Source organism: Cricetulus griseus, chromosome 5 (genome assembly GCF_003668045.3).
Source record: "Cricetulus griseus strain 17A/GY chromosome 5, alternate assembly CriGri-PICRH-1.0, whole genome shotgun sequence".
Taxonomy (NCBI): Eukaryota; Metazoa; Chordata; class Mammalia; order Rodentia; family Cricetidae; genus Cricetulus; species Cricetulus griseus.
In genome coordinates, this window is record NC_048598.1 from 76,194,133 (window position 1) to 76,218,016 (window position 23,884).

Below are 23,884 nucleotides of genomic sequence, written 5' to 3' on the forward strand. Positions count from 1 at the left end.
CAAAGACTTCTGTGCCTTCTACGGTTTTCTTCTGTGATGGACTGTATCTCGAAGTGTAGAATGAAAGAAACTCTCCTTCACAAATTGCTTCTGGTCATGGCATTTTATCACAGAAATAGAAAAGTAACTCCTATAATTCCCAATGAACTTCAAGAATGTTCATAGCTAACTAGCTTCCTAACACCTGTAAGCCTCTCACAAAGAGTATCATATCACTACAGCCTGGAAATGTAATGACAGCTTCTGATCTACCGTTGGGAGTGTGAAGGAACTTCACCCACAGATCTCCAGGGAAACCAGGAATGTTAAGCATGCAAGATTGTCCTCTCAAAAGAAAGGACATAAAACCTGTTCTTCCATCCAGAATGCTGGGAATTGGAGGTGATTAACAGCCTGGTGACCTGGGTTATCTGTTGGGCCAGGCCATATCAAGCTCTCACAATGTGACCATCTAAATGACTCTTACATCCTGGGGTTCCTCAAACTTCCACAACCCGGGCCAGAGATACCTAATAGTCTTAATGACCCTGACATTGTCTATATATTCAGCCCCCCAGCTCAGCTCCCATAACCAGGACCAGAGGTGGCTAGTAGCCCAAATGACTTCTACATTATCTGTATGACTAAGAATAGGCCAAACACTTAGGCCCTTACGCTAATACACACAGTGTATTAACTCTAGGACCCATCTTCTTGGAAGAAATTTCGTGTATTTTGAGTTGAGTTTCAATGAAATTATGCCTCCTTGAACACAAGGGATTTTATTATACCAGGAAACTTTTCCCCCAAATTATACTGTGTTTAAATATGTTAGCAAAAAACTGCCAGGCATCAGACTCCCAAATTTTGATCCAGTCTGCTGAAGTCAAATTGAACTGCGTTTTCATTCTCACCTCTTCATGGATTGTTTCACTGCCTATTGTGACACCTGTAGAGACCCTTTCTTCATATATCAGGAAGAAAAATAACTTTTATTTGCAAGAAGTCATATTTGTAGGAAAATTTTCACATCTATATTTTCACCTCAAAACAATGTAAAGAATTATTGAGCTGAAGAAGTCACCAATAACTTGTAGTCTGTGCCACTTGAATTACTTTGGCATGTTATATGGCACATAAGCATGACCTTCACAAGCACTCTGCCAGTCATGAAGGAAGCACAGTTAGTTACTGGTCATAACTCTAGTGAGGAAAAAAGACTCTAGGGGAGACATTGAAGCAACAACTTACAGATCTGTCCATTCTGCTACCCCAAGAGGTTATATTTAAAATACCTCCCATCACTTGCTAAAACAAGGTATCTATTGTACTCAGTTATCTCCAAGGACAAAAAATTATCCTTTAATTTACAGCTCTTAATTCGTTTTATTTTTATTTCTAGAATTGCTAAAGAAGCAAAGTTCTGTATTGCTTGATGCTCCATCCAAGAGTCTGTGAGACAAGATTTAGAGGGAGGAAACAGGTTCATTCAAGACTTCCTCAGGAAAACAGAAAGAGAAAGCCATCTCAATCATCCCTTTCCTTAAGGAATTGGTGACTGCAAAGGAATTTTAAGGGGCATAGGTACATTATGAATGGTTCTCTGGGAGAACAGAACTGGGGAAATGTATATTTTTAAAAAGAATTCACTAGGTTGGCTTATATGATAGGGCCTCAGTAGGCCAACAATGGCTTTCTGTAGGTGAAAGAGTCTGAGAGCCTGGAAGCTTCTCACTTGGGTCTGCATGCCTCAGCAGTCCCACTTGGAGCTGAGGGCCTGGAAGATCCCTGGAGAATTACTGTTCTTCAGTACTGTAAAGCTGAAGAAGTTGGAGTCTTAGATCAGTGGAGGATCACAGTAGCAACAACAGACAGCACCCAGGAAGCAGAGGCAGGCTGGACTGTCCTTTCCTCAGGAACTCTATATCCTGGTCACTCACTTGAAGGCAAAGGTGTTTCCCACACTACAGGAGGGCTCACCTTCTGAAAATACCTTACAGACACACCCAGTGTGACTGGTATTTGATTCTAGATCCTGTAAGTTTGACAATCAAAGTTAACCATAACAAAGGGTTACAGTAAGAAAATAGACAGGAAACTTGTGCTGGGTGTGGCCTTTCTCTTCAGACGGAAACTCGTATTGAAAGTCTATCCAAATCTGGACACATGGAGCCAGCATCTGCATTTCCTTCTCAGATAAAAACATTGTTAGAGCTGGGTCTGTTCCTTTAAGATCTCTGTGAAAAGCCAGATTCCTCAGCCATGCCCCCTCCTTCAGCTTTCTCTCTCTTTCTTCCTCCAGCGCACCCCCCACCCCCCAGACGGAGCTCCAGCAGTCATGTTGTGCCATAGCCTAGCAATCCATAATATAGTCCTACTCAATGCCTGACTCCTCCATGATACCCCTCTGAAAAGTCCACTATTTCCCTTTGGTTTCCTTTCTTCTGGGTTTCTGTCACATCATGTTCTCCACAGTGGCTATCTTTCTTACTTCTAGTTTTAAGTGTCTGTCTTAGTCAGGCTTTCTGTTGCTGTGATAAACACTATGGCCAAAAGCAGGTTGGAGAGGACAGGGTATATTTTTCTTACACTTCTACATCACAGTTCATCACAGAAAGAAGTCAGAGCAGGAAAGTAAGAAGGGCAGGGACCTGGAGGAAGGAGCTGCTGGGGGCAGGAGCTGGTGCTGCGGCCATGCAAGGAGTGCTGCTTCCTGGCTGTCTCTGTTTACATTCAGGCATTATGCTGCCCTGCCCCCTGTCATCTGGCAGGATGTGCTTGCCAGCACTCAGGCAGTACTCTGAAGGGCTAACAATGCCTTCAGATATGTCACTACACCTGTGCCCCCTTTAAGAGGCAGAACCCCACTGCTTTCTTTCTCTCTCTTCTTTCTTCGTCCTCTTCTCTCTCTTTCCTTCTCCCTAGCCCCCCCTCTTTCTTCCCACAAGGCCACTCTGCACTCCCTTTCTCTTTTTCCTCCCCTCATAAAGACACCCTCACATAAGCAATGTCTGATGGTATCTCTCTCTCTCTCTCTCTCTCTCTCTCTCTCTCTCTCTCTCTCTTTCTCTCTCTCTCTCCCACCTTGGTGCCCCTTGGCTCCAACCCACCAAGGTTTCTCTCAAGCCTTTTTGTAACAGTCTCCCCATGGCCTGCTCAACCTGCTTTCTTATAGCACCCGATGCAGGGGTGGCACCACCTGCAATGGCCTGGGCCCTCCCGCATCAGTCACTAAGACAGTGCTTATAGGTATGCCTACAGCCCCATCTTATAGGCATTTTCTCTATTGGAGTTCTTCTCAGATGACTCTAGCCTGTGTCAAGTCAATATAAAACTAGCCAGCACCCCCACACACACTACATGGTTTCTTTGTATGACCCTGGCTGTCATGGAACTTGCTTTAAAGACCAGGCTGGCCTTTAACTCACAGAGATCCACCTGCCTCTCGCCACCATGCCTGGCCCCATATTATCCCTCTTTAATTTTTTAACTTCCTTTTTATTTATCTTTTGCATCTTTCACATCATGCATTTGATCCTATTCATTTTCCCATCCCCTTGCATCTTCCCTTTGCCCTTGCAACCTCCTCCCCCCAAAAAAATAAAATAAAACTTAAGAGAAAAAAAAATGGAAAAAAATCAACCTCATCATGGAAGCTGCAATGTGACAGAGAGTCACTCAGTAAACACTTATCCACATATCTTTACTGGCAAGTGTTCATTGCAAAGAGTCATTGGTCTGGTTTGAGGCCTCTGGTTGCTGCTACACTATCAATGCTGGGCCCTCACTGGAATTCCTCTTGAATATACTGTTGTTACCCTGCATCATGTTGATCCTGCAACTTTGTATCTACAGGACTGATCCCTTCAGGTGATCCAGCAGGTCATAGATGGGGTGGATGCTGGGGTGGGCCAACTCATAACCCTGGTTCTGGGTAGTTTCAGGGTAGGTCAGCCTTCCAGGTCTCTCTTGTCCTCAGCACCAGAGTGAGCTATCCAGCCTTGCTCTGACTAGCTCACACCTTGCAGGGATGAGCAAGGGGTGGAGTGAGTTCTCCTGCTTTCAGAACCTCAGGGTCAACTCTCCTAAACTTACACCACCAGAGCCAGGTCTGGATATACAGGGGTCACTCTCCCGGGTGCTGCAGCTGGTGAGGGACACGGGTAACTCTCTCACTCTTAAGACCTCAGGGCCAGCTCTCCCACTTGCCATAGGCAGGGGATGGGGGATCTCTCCTCCACCCACATCACCATATGGCAGATGAGGGCAGGACCAGGACTCCAACACTCACATTCTCAGGCAGGCTCACCCTCGCCCCTTGTCAACAGGGTCAGCTCTGCTGTGCTGCCCAGACAAAGTGCAAGATCTGCTTTTCCTCACACTATCCCTCATAAAGAAGCCTTTCCTCAAGTTTTCAAGGGAAGTTGTGTAGTATCCCATGTTTGTTTGTGTCCCACCTTGAGGGGCCATCTGTGGGAACCCACCTTTGGGGGCTTCAGTGGGATCCAGCCAACTTGCCCAGTTCATACCTGAGAAGGAGAGTGTGGATTGAGAAATGGCAGGTAAAGATCCTAAGAAAAATTGAGACGCAGAATAGAGTCAGGAGGGCAATCCAGTAATACGGAATGCCAAAAGTTTATTCTTCAACATTCTAATATAACCAAACCAAAAAGTGGGGAAAGGCAAAAGACTTCTTCATCGTGGTACAAGGAACAAATAGACTTACTTCCTTAATTTGCCAAACATTCAGTAGACTAAATCTCTGGTTATATGACCTTGAGGGTTAAGGTTGTTAGTATTCAGGCATCGGTGTTGGTGTCAGGTTCTGACAGGATATGCCTCTGTTGCAGCCACTAAGAGCACCACCTGTGCACATTCGTTATGTTCCCTTTTAAAAGGGCCCTGTCTACCTCCTATCTTTCTCTCTTACTTCCTCAGTCTGTCTGTCCCCCCCCCCTCTCTCTGCTTCTCTGCCTGTCTCTCTGTTTCCCCCGACTTCCGATGCCTCTCTATTCTCTTCTGCTGTTACTGTCCCCACTTCTCCCATTCACTTTTCCCCAATAAAAAACCCTCCCCCACCCCAAGCTCTGTCACTTGGCATCTTTCTCTCACTTAGTGCTTTTTAAATTACAACAAGAGTAACCACACCTTAGACCAAGTCTCTTGTTCTTTAGATAAGACATTCACACCTTTGACCAAAGATCCTACAGAAGCCATGCCTTAGACATTTAAGTCTTATGACTTTAACCTTAGAAGGATAGTTTTGAACTCTCTGACCTTAAGTCAAAATGAAGCAAAGCCAGTTTTATGGACTCCACAAAGTTGTGTTGATTTGAATGAGAATGTTCCACATAGTCTAGGACTTTTGAATACTTGGCTCCTAGCTGGTGGCAATATTTGGGAAGGTTTAAAAGGTGTGGTCTCATTCAAAGAAGTATGTCACTGGAGTATGCTTTGAGAGCTTAAGTCATCATACTACTTTGAGTTTGCTGTTTCTGCTTTATGTTTACAGTTAAGGTGCAAGCTCTCAGCATCCTGCTCCAGTTCCTGCTGCCATGCTTGAAATTTGCTGCCATGCTTCCCTGCCATGATGGAACCGTAAGTCCAAATAAACTCTTTTTCCTTAAGTTGCCTTGGTCATGGTGTTTCATCACAGCAACAGAGAAGTAGCTAATACATAAGCCTTTCTTTCCTTTCAAGAACCTATCATGTAGTCTCTAGAGACAGTTATACCAATGGACTGAGCAGATGGGGTTAGTTTTATAGACAGAGAAAAGTTATGGGGGTGAGGGCTGATTGTGAGGTAGAGACAGTCAGAAGACCAGAAAAATAATTGACAGGTTACTATCAAGCTACTTTCGTTTTCCTTTTTATGAGTGAAAATTTAGGCTCAAAACAAAACACAGCAAACAAACAACAACAACCCCTTCGTTATCATGTCAGCTGAAACTGTCCTATTTGAAACTTGACAATTATCTAATACTAATTTCTCAGAAAGTCAGATTAATAGTTTAGCTGCTACTTGGTGTCATGGAGCTTTGGAGGGAGAGGCTGCATTTGAAATTTTAGACTACTCCAAGGAGGTGTCTACAGGAACAGAGTCCAAAACAGTGGCCTTCTATTATGTATTTATTTATTTATTATTTTAAAATATTTTTATACAAGCACTTGTGCATGTACATGTGGAGGTCCCAAATTGGTGGATGTTAAATATCTTCTTTGATTTTTCTCCTCTTTATTCTCTGAGGCATTGTCACTCCCTGAACCCTAAATGTGACAATGCCTGGGATGCCTGGGGATGCCCTGTCTCTGCCTCAAAAGTGCTAGGATTATAGGTAGCTGTCATATATCTTGGCTTTTACTTGTTTCTGGGGATCCAACCCTGGTCCTAATACTTGCATAACAAGTAATTTATCCACTAAACAATCTCCATAAGCCCTATAATTTTTTATGTAAGAGTCAATACTCACAAAAATGTTAGAATTCTACCTGCTCCAACTAGCCATCTCTACATTTCTTTCCTGGATGTATTAGTTATTTATTAATAATGGAGTATCTGAGTAAGCATTCTTTAAGTCTAATTTAAATGAAGTAGAATGTAAATAAACTATGTCCTTGGATTTGATGCCATGTTGATTAAATAACTATGCACATGCTTTTATGAATACAGCTAAAAATAAGAACAAATACACCTTTCCTCTAAGAGACCAGGGCTGTCCTTGACAATAGCATCAAAAGATTAAGAGCATATGTCAAATCTTGTAGATTCAGCTGTCTTCAATAATTCAGTTTGGTGTTATCTATCATCTACTGTGTACAAGTATCTGGATCTGTCATTTCAGGGAGCATGAAGATGAATAGGACACAGTATCTACACAAATAGAACTTACTCCTTTCTCATTCATTAAGGCATTGCCCACTCCCAGCAAAGCTTGTATTGGTCAGAATAAACTCATGTGCTGCCTCTTGTGTGAAATGAATTCTATAGTGTACCTGCCAATGTGTAAATGAAGGGAGAGGGGAAATAACAACTTGTTTCTTAAGAAACTAATTTCTGTTGGTGGAATCTCCTTTCTCAATCTATTACCTTCTCTAATTTCTTTTGTAGCTTCTAAAATATTTGTAAATTTGCTTCAGTTTCATTCAAAGACCCATTTCCCCCTGTGCCTTATTACACAAAGGGAAAAGAATGAAACTGCCAACAAAACACAAGGTCATTCAAATAGCTAAAAGGATGGCCTCCACCATGTTGTAGGTGACTTAGAGAGTTTCTCTCATGCTGAACATTGGAACCCACATACAGAAACTTAAAATGCTGGAGACAGCCAAACCTAATGAACTCCTAATGGAACTGCATTTGAATTTAAATCAACAGAACAACAGAGACAATTGTCTAGACATTTTAGAAAGACTAAGAGCAAACGAAACAGTGAAGACCTTTCTTTCCTCCGATGCCCTAGAGTCTTTTGCCCAGTCTAACCAAATAGTCAGAGAAAAGCATGGTCATTTGAGATAATGTTCTAGCTTAAATATAGATGTTTTAGAAAATATGCTACCCCAAAATCTTCCACTTTAGCAAAAATATATATATATATATTTTGAGCTAAAGGAAATTAAAAGTGAACAGATACTAGAAAAGTACTTTACCTCTCTCTGACTACCTAAAACTAGAAAAAAATCCTTCCCCCTTTATAAAGCATTCATAAATGAAAGTTAGACATGTAAGAGCTTCCTTAGCAGTAGAGCTACACTGACAGACAACTCTCATCATCCCAGACGCTGTTAACTGAGTAAGAAGACAAACCCTACTCACCAGATATTTCCTCTCATCACTGTTCCATAACTTATTACCCCTGCTCAGAAACCCAAAATCACTTATTTCTTCACTTAATCTAAGATGGTATATAAACTTGAATAATCTGGTTGCATCCTTGAAGCATATTTATTTTGTCATGAATTTCTCAGTCTGATTTATGTGCTGCAGGTGCTGAACCTAGGAGAGCAATGTTATGATGGTGATTGGAAAGAACTTTATTGTGAGGCAGGATCTTATCCTAAAGGGCTATCATCTGAAAGAAGGTTGAATTAGGGGTGTTTTGTAAAGGAGGTGTGGATGTGTGATCAGAGACTGAGGAGACGCCTTCTCACAGGTGAAGGCTTATGGCAAAATGACACACAACGGATCCTAATCACCCTCACAAGACCTGGTCTTGTAAATCCCCAAAGATCATGATTTTCTTGGGCTTTTCCTTGTAAGCACACAAATGCAATTCCTGATGTATACAGTTGACAGGCTGTAGGGGTAACAGCCGTAAAGTTCTCCTGCTGATTGCCAGGCTCATGTAAATGAAAGGACATAGGGTTCAGCTGAGTGTTGAGGAAGGCAAAGGGCAGCTGATAGAAAATAGGAGTGTGCTAGACATTTCTGCATTGCACAGAATTTCTGAGAGAAATGTTTATGTAGGAAGTCTTTCTTTTTGCTTTCAGAGTGAAAGACTTCAGTCCATGGTCAGATCAATTGGTTGTGTTGTTTTGAGACGAACAGAACACCATAGACAGACACAGAAAAGCAGAGCTATTCACCTCACCTCAGACAGGAAGCAAAGATGAGGCAGGAGCTAGAGCAAGAAACAACTTTCAAAGACACATCCCCACAGTCCTCCTTCCGTAGTCCCACCACCTCCAGTATCTACATTCTGAAAATATCAGTGGGTTAAACCATTGGTTATACCTTATCACTTAAGATCCTCATTGTCTCTAAAAAAAAAACAAAAGTAAAAACAAAAACACCCAAAATGTGCCTCACTCATCTCCTAGGAACCTCTCAAACTAAGTAAGTTGACAGCCAAGATTAAGCACCACCAAGAGTGAGGTATGAGCATGGTCTTTAAGCTTGATGTCAATAAAGGGAAACAGATTTTTCCCCCTTCAGTCAGCACATAAATCCTAGAAAGGCTGTTAACAATGCTTTCTTTCTGTGTCCTGACCCAACTCTGAATAGAGTTGATCTGAACTACAGGAAAGCATCTTCACGAGCGTAAACCAAAGCTTTCCCTCAATAGGGAAAAGACTAGGGCTTCCTGAATTCTTGGGGTGCTTGTGGCTCACAAACATCTGCACTATTCCTTCTACTAATATTCAATCTAACATCTTATTCCTCCCTCTGTGCCTATACCTTCTACCTACCAATTCAATAAACCATTTAAGACCCTCAAACAAAGTGCAGGTGTGGTGGTGTGCATATCTCTAATCTCATCATCTGAAGGCAGTATGGAGGATGCTAAATTCAAGGTCAGCCTGAGTTATATAGCAAGGCATTGTCAAAAAAAAAAAAAAGGAAAAGAAAGGAAGGAAGAAAGGGAGGGAGGGAAGGAGGGAGGGAGGGAGGAAAAAAGGGAGGGAGGCAGGCTGGAGTGATGCCTCAGAGGTATGTCTCTTCCAGAGAATTTGCACTTGTTTCCAAGCACCTGCAAGGTTGGTCACACCCATCCATGATTTTAGATCCCTCACATTCTTCTGACTTCCTCCGGCAAACACATACAAACATGCTAGGCACTCATATAGATAAAATAAAATAAGAAATAAATCTCTTTTTAAAGAAAGAAGAAAGGAATGGGGAAAGAGGGGGTGAAGAAGAGGAAAGGGGAATGAGAAAGGTAAAGAAAGAGGGAAAATGAACTTCAAATAGGATTTGGAGGAACAATCTCTGAAATAGGGTGTTAACTAGGGCAAAGAGCAGCTTTCACCAATAAGAGCATCCTATTTGCTCTTAAAAGGCAAGGATCATACTTTATTGATGCTTGTTGGTTGTTTCTCTCACACCCCACTCCAGTACACTGCACTATGCCTGCTTCAAAATGACAGAGCAGGAGTTGAGGGGATGGCTGTGAATGAAAGTAGGGGCAAATGCCGAGTAACTGCAGAAAACGTGTATGATGCACCACATGCAGGAGTACTTAGAAATGAATAAATAACTTAAGAAGGTTGGGGTACATCCACTCGATAGTAAGGGCAAAGGAGAAGGAAGGAAAGGCATCCAGGGGAAGAAAAACTATTTCATTAAGGACATGTGTGTCTTTAGAAGAACAAATGGGAGATAAAGTTTGATAATGTTTTAAATGCTTGTTTTTTGTTGTTTTTATTTTTGTTTTGTTGTGTGTGTGTGTGTGTGTGTGTGTGTGTGTGTGTGTGTGTGTGTGTGTGTGTGTTCATGCTAGGGGGTTAAAGCCGGTGCTTCACATGTTAAACCCATGCTCTACCACTGAGCCATATCCCCCAAGTGAGTGATAATATTTAGTGATGTTGTAGTGAGTGGGAGAATCTCTGATGAGTGAAGTCCTGAGTGAATGTGTGCTGTTGACATGAGAAGTTATGTCCAGAACCCTAGCTTCAGACCCAACAGGAAACAGCAAAGCCTTCCCTTCTGGGCCATATGTGGAGGTTGACCGTGTGTGCCAAAAATGTCTACCACAGATTTCTCCCCCACCCTTATATACAGATGGCCTGAAGACCGCCCCTCTACAGGGACTGCCCCTACTCAGGTTAGCTAACCCTGCCTTCTCATTTACCTGTAATAACCTTGCCTCCCGGTTCAACTATATGCAATAACCCTGCCTATCTGTTCAACTCTATACAGTAAACACACTGAGCTTCTGGAGTGCTGAAGCTTCTCCATCCATGAGTATGTGTGTATGTCGCTTCTTCATCCCCTTACAGGCCCCAGTCGGGTCTAAATTCCTGATGCTAAGCAAGTCAGGTGGTACAGTGTCATCACTGTCTTATTTCCTGTCTTATTCAGGGACACAGCACTTATTGGGAGGGAGGATTTATAAGAGGTGTACTCTTGTCCTACTAACCCCCTGCCAAGACTAGCTTTGAGGAGGGAATACATGTATTTGGGTTAGGGATTTTTTTTTATTGCTGTGAAGAGACACCATGACCATGGCAACTTTTATAAATGAAAATATTTGAGGGGGCTCACTTACAGTTTCAGACGTGTAGTTCATTATCATCAGGATGGAGAGCATGGTGGCATGCAGGCAGACAGGGTGCTGGAGCTGAGAGTCCTATATCTTGACTCAGAGGCAACAAGAAGTGGACTGACAGCCACACTGAGCAAAGCCTGAGAAAAGAGACCTCAAAGCCTGTCCCCACAGTGACACACTTCCTCCAACAAGGCCACATCTCCTAATAGTGCCATTCCCTTTGGGGTCCATTTTCTTTCAAACCATCACAACATGGCAGTCTCACCTTATACAAGCTCCTGTGTTAAGGTAGATAAAGAACAATGAAAGGACTTCCTTTTACATCTATTGCATCTCAGTGTCATCATCTCAAATAATTCCATGCCAATCCTGAACACTGTAGGTTCCCAAGGGAATGAGGACTAAACTGAATGAAACACTGTGAATAACAGTTCCTAGTTGAGAAAACCAAAATAAATTCTTGCAAGAGCAGTCACTGAAAGATTTAACTTTTTCAGGGTGGCTGATATTTTGAATTTTACTTGACAAGGCTGTGGAATGCATGTCTTTTGGAATTCATCTAGAAGAACCAACTCAATATGGCTACTGGATTGTTGGTAAAATTCCTTCCCTTGGGGATAGACATAAACAACTCTATCCCTCCTCCTAATACCCCACTGATAAACTGAGGTACAATTCTACCAAACTTATCCCAGGGAACCAATAAATTTATTGGGCTTACTTATTTAACAATGGGTGACATTAAAGTAACCACAGTGTAAGGTCTGTAGCTACCAGAAATGATGGGTTCCCATGTCCCCCATCTTCCCCATTTACATCTCTGACCCTCACCAGGGACCCCAAAACCACTTGCAATTAGGGCAGAATTGCCTACAACTGGTTGGGGGGGTGGCTGATCCTCCAGTGAGGGTTCCAGGACCCTCCTCCCACCTCCCTCCTTCCTTTTTTTTAGGAGAGAACATCAGTAATCAATTGCTCTGATAAGATGATCTTTGGTGAGTAGGCTCTGCTTGGCTGCTGAAGGAGGTGGCAATTTATCTGGGAAAATAATCTTGTACAACAAAACCAAACTGGCAACAAAACAGCCTCCCATGTATATTTTCTTTGTGAAACCAAAAGATTGTCTATATTTTGTGTAACTGGACTGGGTAAGTCAAACTTGATGAAGGATAAATACTAAGCCAGGATAAAGGATCTAGGAAATACACCATTTATGATCTATTATTTTGCTCATGTAGTAGCTCTAATACTATTATGATTTGAGTCTGATAATTCCCCAATAGGCTTACAAGTTTGAGTAACTGATCCTAACTAACCTTATGATCCTATTTTGGGAAACTGTGGGGCCTGCTTAGCAGAGGTGGACGCTGGAGGCAAACAGTGGAGGTAAACTAACCTAATCCTGTTTCTGGGCCTGCCTTTGTTTCCTATCATCCAAGATATGAACAAGCTCTAAAGCAAGCTCCTGCCACCATGCATTCCCACCAAGATGGATTGATATTCCCTGAAGTCTTGATCTAATATGAAATGTTCCTCACTTTACTTCAGCTGGGTATTCTGTCCCACCAGAGAATATGGCTAGTATAGCTTCATTTACTCTCAGAATTTCCTGGAGAGGAGGGATGTCTTCCCCAAAGCCTTGGGCTCTAGTCCTGGACCTTTGCCATTTCTACCTTCTTCATTGACTTCACTGGGAACCCCTTATCCCCTCCTACCCCAAATTAGCTAGGCAAGGGAGCAGAACAGCCCAGGATTTGCAGACAGTACTTAGCTAAGCCTTCTGGAAGCTAATGATGCTAGCTCAGTTTTATCCATACCCTTATAAGCCAGAGTGTGACATCTTCAATTACATCCCTTCATCTGGGGATTCTTTTGATCTGATTACTTGAGAACCTGCAAGCACAGGGGAGTCAAAATGTTGCTTTAGGGAGAGACATTTGTGTCTATGAAAATACCACCGTTTTATCAGGGAAGTTCTCACTCTGTATCAGGAAAGGGACCATGACTTTAAATCACTGGACTTGCCAGTAGATGGGGTTCTAAAAAACCCTCAATGAAAACAATTTTACCATGCTTTTCCTGGATTCTTCTCCCTTATACTTCTTTCTCTGTGTTTCAGTTTAAAACAATATTGAATTTGAACTCAAAGCTATTTCTTCTGACTTTTCCAGTGTATCTCTTGTGAATGCATGGAGCATACATGTAAATAGTCTCCTGTTTAGTTTTCTCTTGTTAATCTGTCTTTTGTGGTGGGCGGTGACTGTGAAAGGCAAGAGGAATTGTAGGTTTTTTTTCTTTGTATTCTCCTGTCCAATGTTCCAACTTCCCCAAAGATCCCCCAAGGAAGAGGCCATCAATAGAAATGCCAAAAGATGACAGGCATCTCTCTCACTTCTCCCTCAGCATCAGAAAGATGGTAGGAACAATCAGAAGTAGTTGGTAGTAGAAGTATTGGGAATTTGAGAGAGCCTATTTTTGGATTTTCTATCTTGGAGCTACACTTGATGTCAAAGATCTGTTACACCAACAAAAAGGCAGGCAGGGGAAATTTGGGGCAGTGAGCACAACAGGACCAGCCTTGCTTATGTGGAACACTTCCAATCATCTCCATTCACACAGACCACCCTGTGATCTAAGCAGTAGGCACAGATTTGCTTCATGAGAAATCCATGCATGTCTCAGCTCTGGAGGACTCCCCTTGTATTTGATTTTGTGGGGGCTGTCTTACAAATCAAATGTTTATGGGGGGCCTGCTGATATAGCTCAGTTAGTAGAGTCTCTATCATTCACAAAGCTCTGGGTTTGAACCCCAACTCTACATAAAATCAAGTGTGTGTGGTTGTAACAGAGTAAGGCAGTGCAGAGGTACCTCCATCTTGTATTCTTGCTGAGGCCATTCCAGGTTTAACCAGAATCTGATTTCCTTGATGGAGAACACCACAGAAAATTACTGAACTCTATCCTAGGAACCAAAGATGAGGATGTCCGAGCTAACTTAGTTTCTCTTAAACAGCCTATTTATACAGAACCCTCTCCAGCCCACCACTCAGTTGAAACTGCTTCCTTCCACAAAGCCAAGCTCCCATCCCCACCCCCAGCTACAGAGTAAGATGCTAGGATGCAGTCCCTGCCTTCAAAAATCCCATGTTCTGGAAACTCAAGGCTACACCTATGTCCCCAAACACTTGGGCGTGGTCCCAGCCAGCTGGAATAAAGAACTTCAATTGGCTGTAAACTGTGTCTAAGTTTTGATTGTCTATCAGATCCATCAGCAAGGGGACTCTATTAGTGGGAAAAACTGTCCAGCAGACCTTTGTTTTAAACTGCTAGGCTTTTGCCTTTTGTCAGAAGAGTGAGGATGAAGCCCACCATCTTGGAAATCCACACTCTTTATTACATAGTGATGGCCCCTTCCCCTATCTGTCTACCTATTAGAAAGTCTGCCTGTCTCTTAGTCCCTTAGTCGTTCTCCTGAAATTGCCTTTGGTTACAGAGAGCTACCCTTGCTTAAGACACCCTTTCTGTGTTATTCTTTGCTAAAGGTTACACAGCATGCACACAAGGCAGTCTGTATTTGAAGAATGACTCAAGAGGGGCTGTGAGCATCCATACCTCTCAGTCTAGCCTGAAAAAACTCTCCAAGGTGAATCACAACTGAGAACTGCCTATGGCTTCTGTAAGAGCAAGGCTCCTAGGAATGACATCACCACCCAACTCCTCCTCTGTTCCTTCTTCTGCTTCTTCCCCACTGACACAAATTCTGAAAGTGTCCCCAAGCAAATTCTGTGTTCTGCACATCATGTCAAAGGGTGTTTCCTGTGGAACCCAATCTCTATCAATTTTCACACAGGGAGTTGAGACTCTGCTTAGAATCACTGCACCAGGGAAGAAACACTCTGCAAGTGACCTAGAGAAGTGTATGGGGCAGATGACTATGCAGCCCTGAGTATGACAAAGGACTGCGGATCTGAGCTACGAGAACAATAAGGTGATGGAGACAGGGGAAAGATCCTTAGACACAAGCCACTCATCCCTTAATCTGTTCTCAGACTTCTCTTGGGTTTGGGGATAACTTGATGCACTCTGAGTATTAACATCTCCTATCTGTGGCTCTTCTCAACTCAAATGTTCATTTTATGTCTTATCTTTTGAAATGAAATTTTCTTTATTCCCTAAAGAGGCTGTGCTTTGATCAGTACAATGTCTCAGTCCAGAGCCAACCATATACACATTTGCTCTTCAGAAGAGATGGAAATAGCACAAGCCAGAATGTAAACCAAAAGCAAGATGCCCCAACCAAAGCATGTCTTGGAGGAATCACATCCAAGTCATGTGATCACACTTGCCTTAAGCTCCTCATACCTAGGATGAGCACATTCACTCTTACACTGGGAGGAGTTTTATAGGCTTGGGATTACAAAGTCAATATTGAAAGTGCTGTTAATTTCCCCTGCATATCCAGCCATCCAGCTACATGTTAATGTTTGCAAATAGTCCTCACTCTCAGAAGCCCAGCTTTTCACAGAAAGGTTAAGTAGGAAAAATACACTACCTTGCAAAACCTATGACAACTCTTATGTTAGATTTGAAGCTTCAGCATAAAAGAGTATAAAATGATGTTAAACAATTACTGAGAATAGTCTCAAGATTTTCTATTCCCAATGAGCAAGATACATGAAGGACCTCTGCCTGGCAGCTCTGTCTCCCTTCATCTGCTTCCCTGGAGATGTTGTAAAATAGCCTTTGCTGAAGCAAGGCTACCCCAGAATGCTGCTACTGCAAATGCTGTGACCTTAATTACTACCTCCTATTATTCAAAAACACTAATTGAGTCATAGTCCCACTGCAAGTGTGACTTAACTTGCTGTTTTACTGCTTGCTCGGGCACCACAAATAAAAAATAATGGCAGTTGTAATTAACTCAGAACCAGCTATATAAGCTGCCCCTCAGCCCATGACGGGTACAGTTCAATTAAAAAGTAAAGTTATTAACAGAGTAAGCTTTAGTCATGCATCTCTCATAGGGAATTTGACAGAGCACAAAAATTACCCTATGCCACCCAAGCAGGAACCACTAGAGATCTGCTCCTATTTTATTTTAGGAGGATTTCAAAGATAAAGAAATAGCTCCATATATGCAGTTCTACAACTAGGTACTAGTCTAGATAGAGGTGTTTATTGTAGAAACACAGGAAGTATTGAGGCAGTAAACCACAACAGTAAACAGATAATGAAGCAATACTAAAAGAATAAGGAAATCTGACAGAAATTAGATTTATCATCAAAAAATGGGCAAAAGTAAAGGAGGGTAAAGTTGTGGAGAATCTGAACCCTGCACACCACTAGTGATAATGTAAAATGCTACAACAAGGTTGGCAACCAGTTCAGTAGTTCCTTTAATAGTAATAGTAGTATAAACATATGTCCTAACATTTCTACTGCTAATATATAAACTCAAGACAATTCAAGGTATATATCTGTACAAAAACTTATAAACCAATGTTCATATCAAAATATTTATGATATGTGTGTAAACAAAGTCAGGTGGTGGTGTCACAGGCCTTTAATCCCAGCACTCAGGGCCAGAGGCAGGTAGATGTCTGAGTTTGAGGTCAGCCTGGTCTACAAAGAGAATTCTAGGACAGCCAGCACTACTTGTGTCTTGGAAAAAAGTTTTAAAATGCAAGCAACCCAAATTCTCATTAATTAATATCTGGATATACAATATGTGGTATGTCTGAACAGTGGAATATAATTCAAACTTTGAAAGAAATGAGATTCTGATACAATTTACAACATGTATAAATTTTGATGATAGCAAAATGAAATAAGCCAGACCTATACCTGTACACACACACACACACACACACACACACACACACACACACACACACACATCATTTCAGGGCTTGGGTGGTATAACTAAATGATAGATCATAGGAAAGGTCTTTGGTACAATCTTCTGCTCAAAAAGAAATCTCAAACATTGCGTGACTTGCTTTGGATGAAAGTTCCCAGAGACAGCTCATCAGGTAAAGCACTTTCCCTGAAGGCATGAGGACCGGAGTTGAGATCCCCAAAACATGAAAGTCAGTTGACCTGGCATCCCACTGTAACCCTAGCATGCAGGAGACAGAGGTAGGGAACCCCAGGGGCAACCTGGTAGTCAAACTAGACAAAAGGTTCAATAAGAGGCTCTGCCTCAATATGTAAAGCAGAGAATGATTGAAGATCGTTATCTAATGTCAACCTCAGTCTGCCACACACACGGAAACACAGGTGCATGTGTCCCTTGCACATTTGAACACACATGCACACACATGATACATTTTTAAAAGTCCAAGATAGAAAAATCTATAATAGAAATGAGTAGTTGCCAAGAGCTGAAACTGGGGAGCCTGAAGAGTGACTGAACAGGCACAAGATTTCTTAGGGGTGAGTGTTATAAAAATATCCTGGAATCAGATCATGATGAAGGTGTCCCAATCCTGTGCCCACACTCCAAACAACTCTACTGTGTATTGCTCACTTAAGAGTGGATTTTGTGGCCTATGAGTTACAACGAAATTTTAGGTTTCTCAAAGCAAGTTAAGTAAATGACAAATTGGAACAATATAGACTGCAACATAAATAAAGCAACAGAGGCCCACTTGCAGTTAAAAATGGGACTATGAAAATTACTTGATGTACTCCTAAGTCAATCCAAAGGCCTTTTACTACAGTTTGCCTCTTTAGTTCAGACAACTATAACCTTCATCATAGGCACAGTACTTAAGTTCTCCAGACAAATGTAAATAAATATATATATGCATACATACATACACATATAATATACATATACACTAAAGCTTGAAACTACATACATAATATATGCAGTTATACATATATATTTTATACGTACATAAATGTTTCTATGTATTTTTATTTTAATTTCTAAGTGACTTGCTTTAGTTCACAATATATCATGAGAAATAAGTTCTTTGAGATTTTTATGATATAAATTTTTTTTAAAATGGCTAAACTAGTTTAATACTAAATCCAGTCTGATTTAATGACACAAACCATATTTGTGGAAGTGTCCAGAGCCTCTTAGATGAAGGTTCACAGACACTGCTCCAGCAGCACTCACTGCTGGGGAAGGTGCAGGTACATGCCTGTGGATCTGAGGAAAGCCAGGAGAATTCAACCCACAGCTGGTCTCTATGCCCAAGCAATGGATGTAGCTGCCCATGGGCTGAACTGAGCTGCCTCAGAGGGTTCTCAGGGGCCTAAGGAGCAGCTTGATTTAGGAGAACTCTTTGCCAGCCTTTACTGTCTTCTCTGTGCCTGTCTGAGCCAAGGCCAACTGAAGTCAAATCTGGGCATACACGAACCATGTGTGGCCCCTCCGCTATAGGCCTGTTCTTCCCAGTGCCCAGGACAGGAGGAGTCAGGATTTCCCCTACCCAATCTGGTAATAAATCTCATGGTGCTCCACTTTAATCGAAAGTTTTCACATGTCTGTGTGTCAAAGGGGATAGCTTGTCTAGAATAGCTTGGGGAGCGGGGATTCATTGAGACACACGCGCGCGCGCGCACACACACACACACACACACACACACACACACACACAAGTGTGGTGGGGGGGATGAGAGTGTGGAGGTCATGGCCTGTGTGAGGAGGTCGAGGACAATTTGCAGGAGTTGGTTCTCTCTGTCTACCACTTGGATCCCAGGGACTGAGCCTTGGCTGTCTTGCTTTCTGGGAAGTACTTTTACCTGTTGAGCTGGGCCACCAGCCCTGTGGGGAGAATACCTCAGATCACCCAGGCAGCCATCACTCTCCCTTCTCTGAGACAAGTGGATTTAGCAGATGATAAAGTTAGAGGCCTGGTCTCAAAAAGGCTAAAATATGCCTTTAACCATATTTTAAAACATTGAAATATCTTTTTTTTAAAGTTGGCATCCATTAATTGTACATAGGGTTCATGGGATGACTACATAAAATCATATTCACACAGCACATGATGGTCAGATCAGGATAGTTTGGACACAAATTATTGCTTAGGGTGGGGAACATTCCAAGTCCCGTCTTCAGTATTTTGGAATGTATAATTAATTGTCAACCGTGCCTACCTACTACACACAGAACACTGAAAGCTTTCTCCAGTCCAGTCTAGCTCTGCACACAGTAACCACCCTTTCTGCCCAACACCCTTCCCTGTCTCAGGCAATGCCAAATCTACCACCTGCTTCTGTGAGAGCAACAGTTCAGCTCTTAATACAACCCGAGAAGACACAGCATTTGCCTTCCCATGCCTGATTTACTTCATTTGACATCATCTTCTCCAGACTCATCCATGTTTCCACAAATGGTAGACTCCATCCTTTTAGGTAGACTCCATCTTTTTATAACAGGCTGACAAATACATCATTGTGGACACACACTGTACATTTTTAAAAGGTGCTGACAAATGAAGCAGTTTATTCAAGCAAAGAAAAATTCATGAATCCTGACACGTTTAGGAAACAGAGCAGCTTCAGAGAGCTCCATTCCCCCAAGATGGGCAAGCAGCATTTTAGACAGAGTTGGAGGAAGGAACATAAGGAAACAATTTGGTCCTAGCTCTGTGCTTGCCATATTTGGGTGTGGTATGATCAGCTGGTGCCTGTGACCAGCTGAAAATCAGATGTTTTGATTGGCTGAAACTTGGATAACCTTACACACACACACACACACACACACACACACACACACACATACACACACCCCACGTGAGCATGCACATGAAGACTCGGGGTACAGGGACACCTCTATCTAAATTCAGTTTATTTTAATAATTACATGTCCATATGTTATATATACATTGTTTAATGGAGTATTAAGAATTTAAAATTTTATAGATGTCCAGATGATTTTGAGTAATCAAGTATAAATCGTTTCGTGCCATTTTTCTAGGTCAAAAGTGTTGTTTATGAGAGCAGCAGCTGCTGTCTGTCTGTAAATGCTGCTGCTCACCCCGAACAGTGGAATGTTCTGAACCTTTTCTGGTCCTGAAAGCAACAAGGTTTGTGCAGTGTTTATTGCTCACATAAACTATGTTCAGTTTACCAAAGTTTTCCCTTTTAAAAATATAATAGATGCTCATGTTGTGAGGAGATTCAGAGACCTGAAGATGTGAGACACCCTGGAAGGGGCCTCAGAGATAGCTCAAGTCAGATAGCCTGGATGTGGATTCTAATTCTGCTACTTAGCCTGGATGAGTTACCACCCCTCTGCTTTACTCTCCTCATCTGTCAAATATGCTAATCATTTATAGGTTTATGCTACTAGCAAAATGAATAGTTGAAACAGTATATAACACATGGTAAAATAATAAATACAGCATATACAATGCCAAGATAATGCAACTGTAGCATAATTCTGAGTTAATCAGACTTTTATTGAGATGACAAAACACCTAAGTATATATTTACAGGAGGAAATATATATTTGGCTCACATTTTCAAAGTCCATCTTGGGAGAGAGGGAGTTTGTGGGGGAAATAGCTCACACTATGGTGGCCTGGTAGGGGGTGATATAAACTGTTCAGTAGGATATAGAATGCAGACACTGCCTGCACTCACAGGCTTTCTCCTGCCTCCAGTAAAACCTACTATCCCTCCTTTTTTCCCCAAGGGGTCTGGGTTCAGACTAAATATTCTTGGAAGTTTTGTTTGATTCCCACTTGAGCCTCTCTGTGTCTTCTTTAACAATTCTCAGCCTGTAGATGTTGCTAGTGATATTCAAGACTAGGAATGTCATGAGACTCATCCAGAGGTGTACTTTACCCATATCCTGGGTGCTTGTTACTCTAATCAGGTCTCAATCAAGGTGGGGTCAGTACTGGGCTAAGCATTAAAATGTCTGCATGATGACAGACATGGCTCTTGCTCTTGGGTTCCAACCGGAGCTAAGATTAACACTCTCCAGTTCACTGTATACAAATCAGAGGGAATTCCTCCCTGAGGCCAGGCTGTTTGGCTTCCCAGATGATATGGAGTTTCTATGCCAGCCTTATTTTATCATTTGGAGTCTGCACTGTGTTCCTAGCTCTTTGCACATCCTTCCCAAAGTGAGGACATCCCTGGGATTGAGATCTTCCATTCCAGAAGCACAAGAGGGCAGCAGCAGCACTTAGGCCTGAAGTGATGGCACTCTTAAAACAGTCCTGGAAAGAGAGGAAAGAGAGACAGTAGAGCCTGAGGGAGGAAGGAGTGGAAAGAATGAAGACAAGGAAGAAAATAAGGTGTCATGAATAGAACCACAGATCATACTTTAATTACCTTCCCCAGGTCTTTGTTCCCTCCCCAGCATCAGGAAGGTGTGAAATTAATTCACCAAAGTGCATTGTTGGGGAAAGGCACACACCGCAGTGGAGATACATAGGTGCAAGTAAACCATCTTTAGAGCTTGGGCTTGGCCTTTGAGGCTGAGACACTTGGTACCCTAAGTGATCTAGTAAAGGGCTTCCCATTCTCAGGCCTCTTAGGGGCCATACTATCTTCTGGTATGCCCAAGTCTTCCTGTCTACTGGTGCCAGGAGGTGCCCCTCTCTTGCTAGAAGCAATGTTCACCTGCCCTAGCCTGAAGTTTCCTTTCTCAGCCAGATGCTGTGAGCTTGCAATGCCGGATGACACACCCTACCCAGCCCCAAGCAAGCCCACAGTCCATTTTCCTTCCCTAAGATTTACAACCAGGAACTAGATTACAAGGTAACAAAAATAAGCACAGAGCAATTACCAAGATAAGGGCCCACTTTTACAGCCTGGTAGCTGACTTCTACTTCCTATTTTCTTTTCCAAACTGAATTGGAGCAAATGTTTCTCTTCCCCCAACCCCTTTAACAGAGCAAAGGTAACCAAATGGGTAAGGTTGCCAAGGTCAACTTGAGGTCACAGTCTGTACCCCCAAGAGTCAAGTTCAGATACCCATCTTTGAGAAGGCAATTAAAATGACAAAGTCAATGGTGGGAAGCAGTAAAAGGAGATTGATTCAATTTGACCATACTGGGAACAGGACAAAGAGATCAGTCCATCTTCAGGGTCCTGAAGTGAGATCAAAGTTTAGATAAAGGGCCAGGGTTGTGCACATCTAAACTATCCTGCTCAAGGTGTGGTCCTATCTGGGCTTCCATCTTATCCCCTAAGGAGTCCTACAAGTTGTTAGAATTGTGTGAAATTTCATTCCCAGAAGACAAGTTCCTCCATCTCTGGTAACTTTCCCTTTCCCAGTATGAATTCTCATTTCTTTGGGGGATCATGGTTTCAATAATCTGATAATTAAATGGAAGAAGTATCTCTTTAGAACATCTCCATTTCTACCAGGCCAGTGATACTAAAACAAGAAGCAAGGCTTGTTGACTATGCATTGAAGTTAGACTTGTTCCTCCTCACAGCGAGTCTGAGACTGTGGAGAGCTCTGTCATGTAGGTCTGGCCCAGAGGTGAGATTTGGAACTCATACAGCTGACTGTGTTGTGTCCAGTGAGTAATTACATCGTAGTGGTCATCACCAAGGGCTTGCTCTGTAGGAGACGCCAGTCTCTAGTTCCGGCTTCCTCAAATGGAGGAAGAAGGATAGGGCTGATTCTTGCCTGGGTATCAACTAGTCACATTTTAGGGAGTGATAGTCTTAAGCTCAAGAAAGCCTCCCTGCCATCTAAGCCCCTCCCCCCCCCCCCCCCCCCGCTGCAATTACTCTTCCCTAGAAGACATACATAGGCCATCGAAAGCCAAAAGAGAATTCTTTGCTTGCTTGCTGTGGGACACCCAGCATGGCAGTTCCTAATGGCTGCCTAGCATGCCATAGAGGGACAGCAAGGATGCAATAACTCGGAAGCTGCCGACGACAGAATCTCCTCCTTTCCCAAGGGGCTTGCTAGACTCTCTAAACCCACCCAAACAGCTGAGTCCTCCATACCCATGCCTACTGCTATTTTCATGATGGAATCCGAAAGACATTGGGACATTTCCCTGAGATGGACCCAGTGCCACCCAGTAACTTGAAGCAGTGAGTAGGAGTTAGTGTGTGGGTCTTTGTTGGCAGTCTACCTTCCTCAGGGCTTTGTACCTCACTCAACCCAGCTTGATATGTCGCCTCTCCTGACTTGAGGAGGGTTATTTAAAGTCATCCTAAAGGTCACTAAGCCTGCATGACTTCGCACACTCCTAAAAATTGCAGAGCCCAAACGGTGCAAATTCCAGGTTACAAATTCTAGGCTTTTCATCCTTTGTGTGCCAATAGAGGTAGAATTCACATCAGCATATGGCAAACAAATGGCAATTGGGAACCTTCCAGGCTTAAATGCATTAATACATACACACGTGTTATGTTTTCTAATAGAATTAAAGACTGTTGAACCGAGATTAGTTAAAAGCAACACATGCATCATGATTTTTTTTTCAGAATGACACATCTTCACATTTTGTTTTTGCAATGGCAAAACATCAAGAGCTGATTTATATACTGAAAACAGGCTCTCCTGAGTAAATTAGGAAATAGAGTTTGAATTCCTGAACGTATTTATTTCTTCCTCTAGTTAATGTTGCTTGTTGTTCTAAATCTGAATGCAGATGCTAAAAAAGAAAGAAGGGATGCCCTCCTCAGGGACCTTTGTCACCTGTAAATTTCCATGACAAGTTGTGCCTTGCATCTCTGAATTTGGTTCTTCTATAGCAAATTGACTTTCATGAAGGTGACTTTGGAGCCAAGTTGTTTTGCAGGTTCCCAGAGGTAAATCCTGCCAGCCACTCCATGGAGCTTACAGGCTAGGATGTCACCTATAAAACCCCACCTTCTACAACACCCTCCACACCCCCACCCTCAGTGCTGGACACACACACACACACACACACACACACACACACACACATACACACACACACACACACACACCTAAT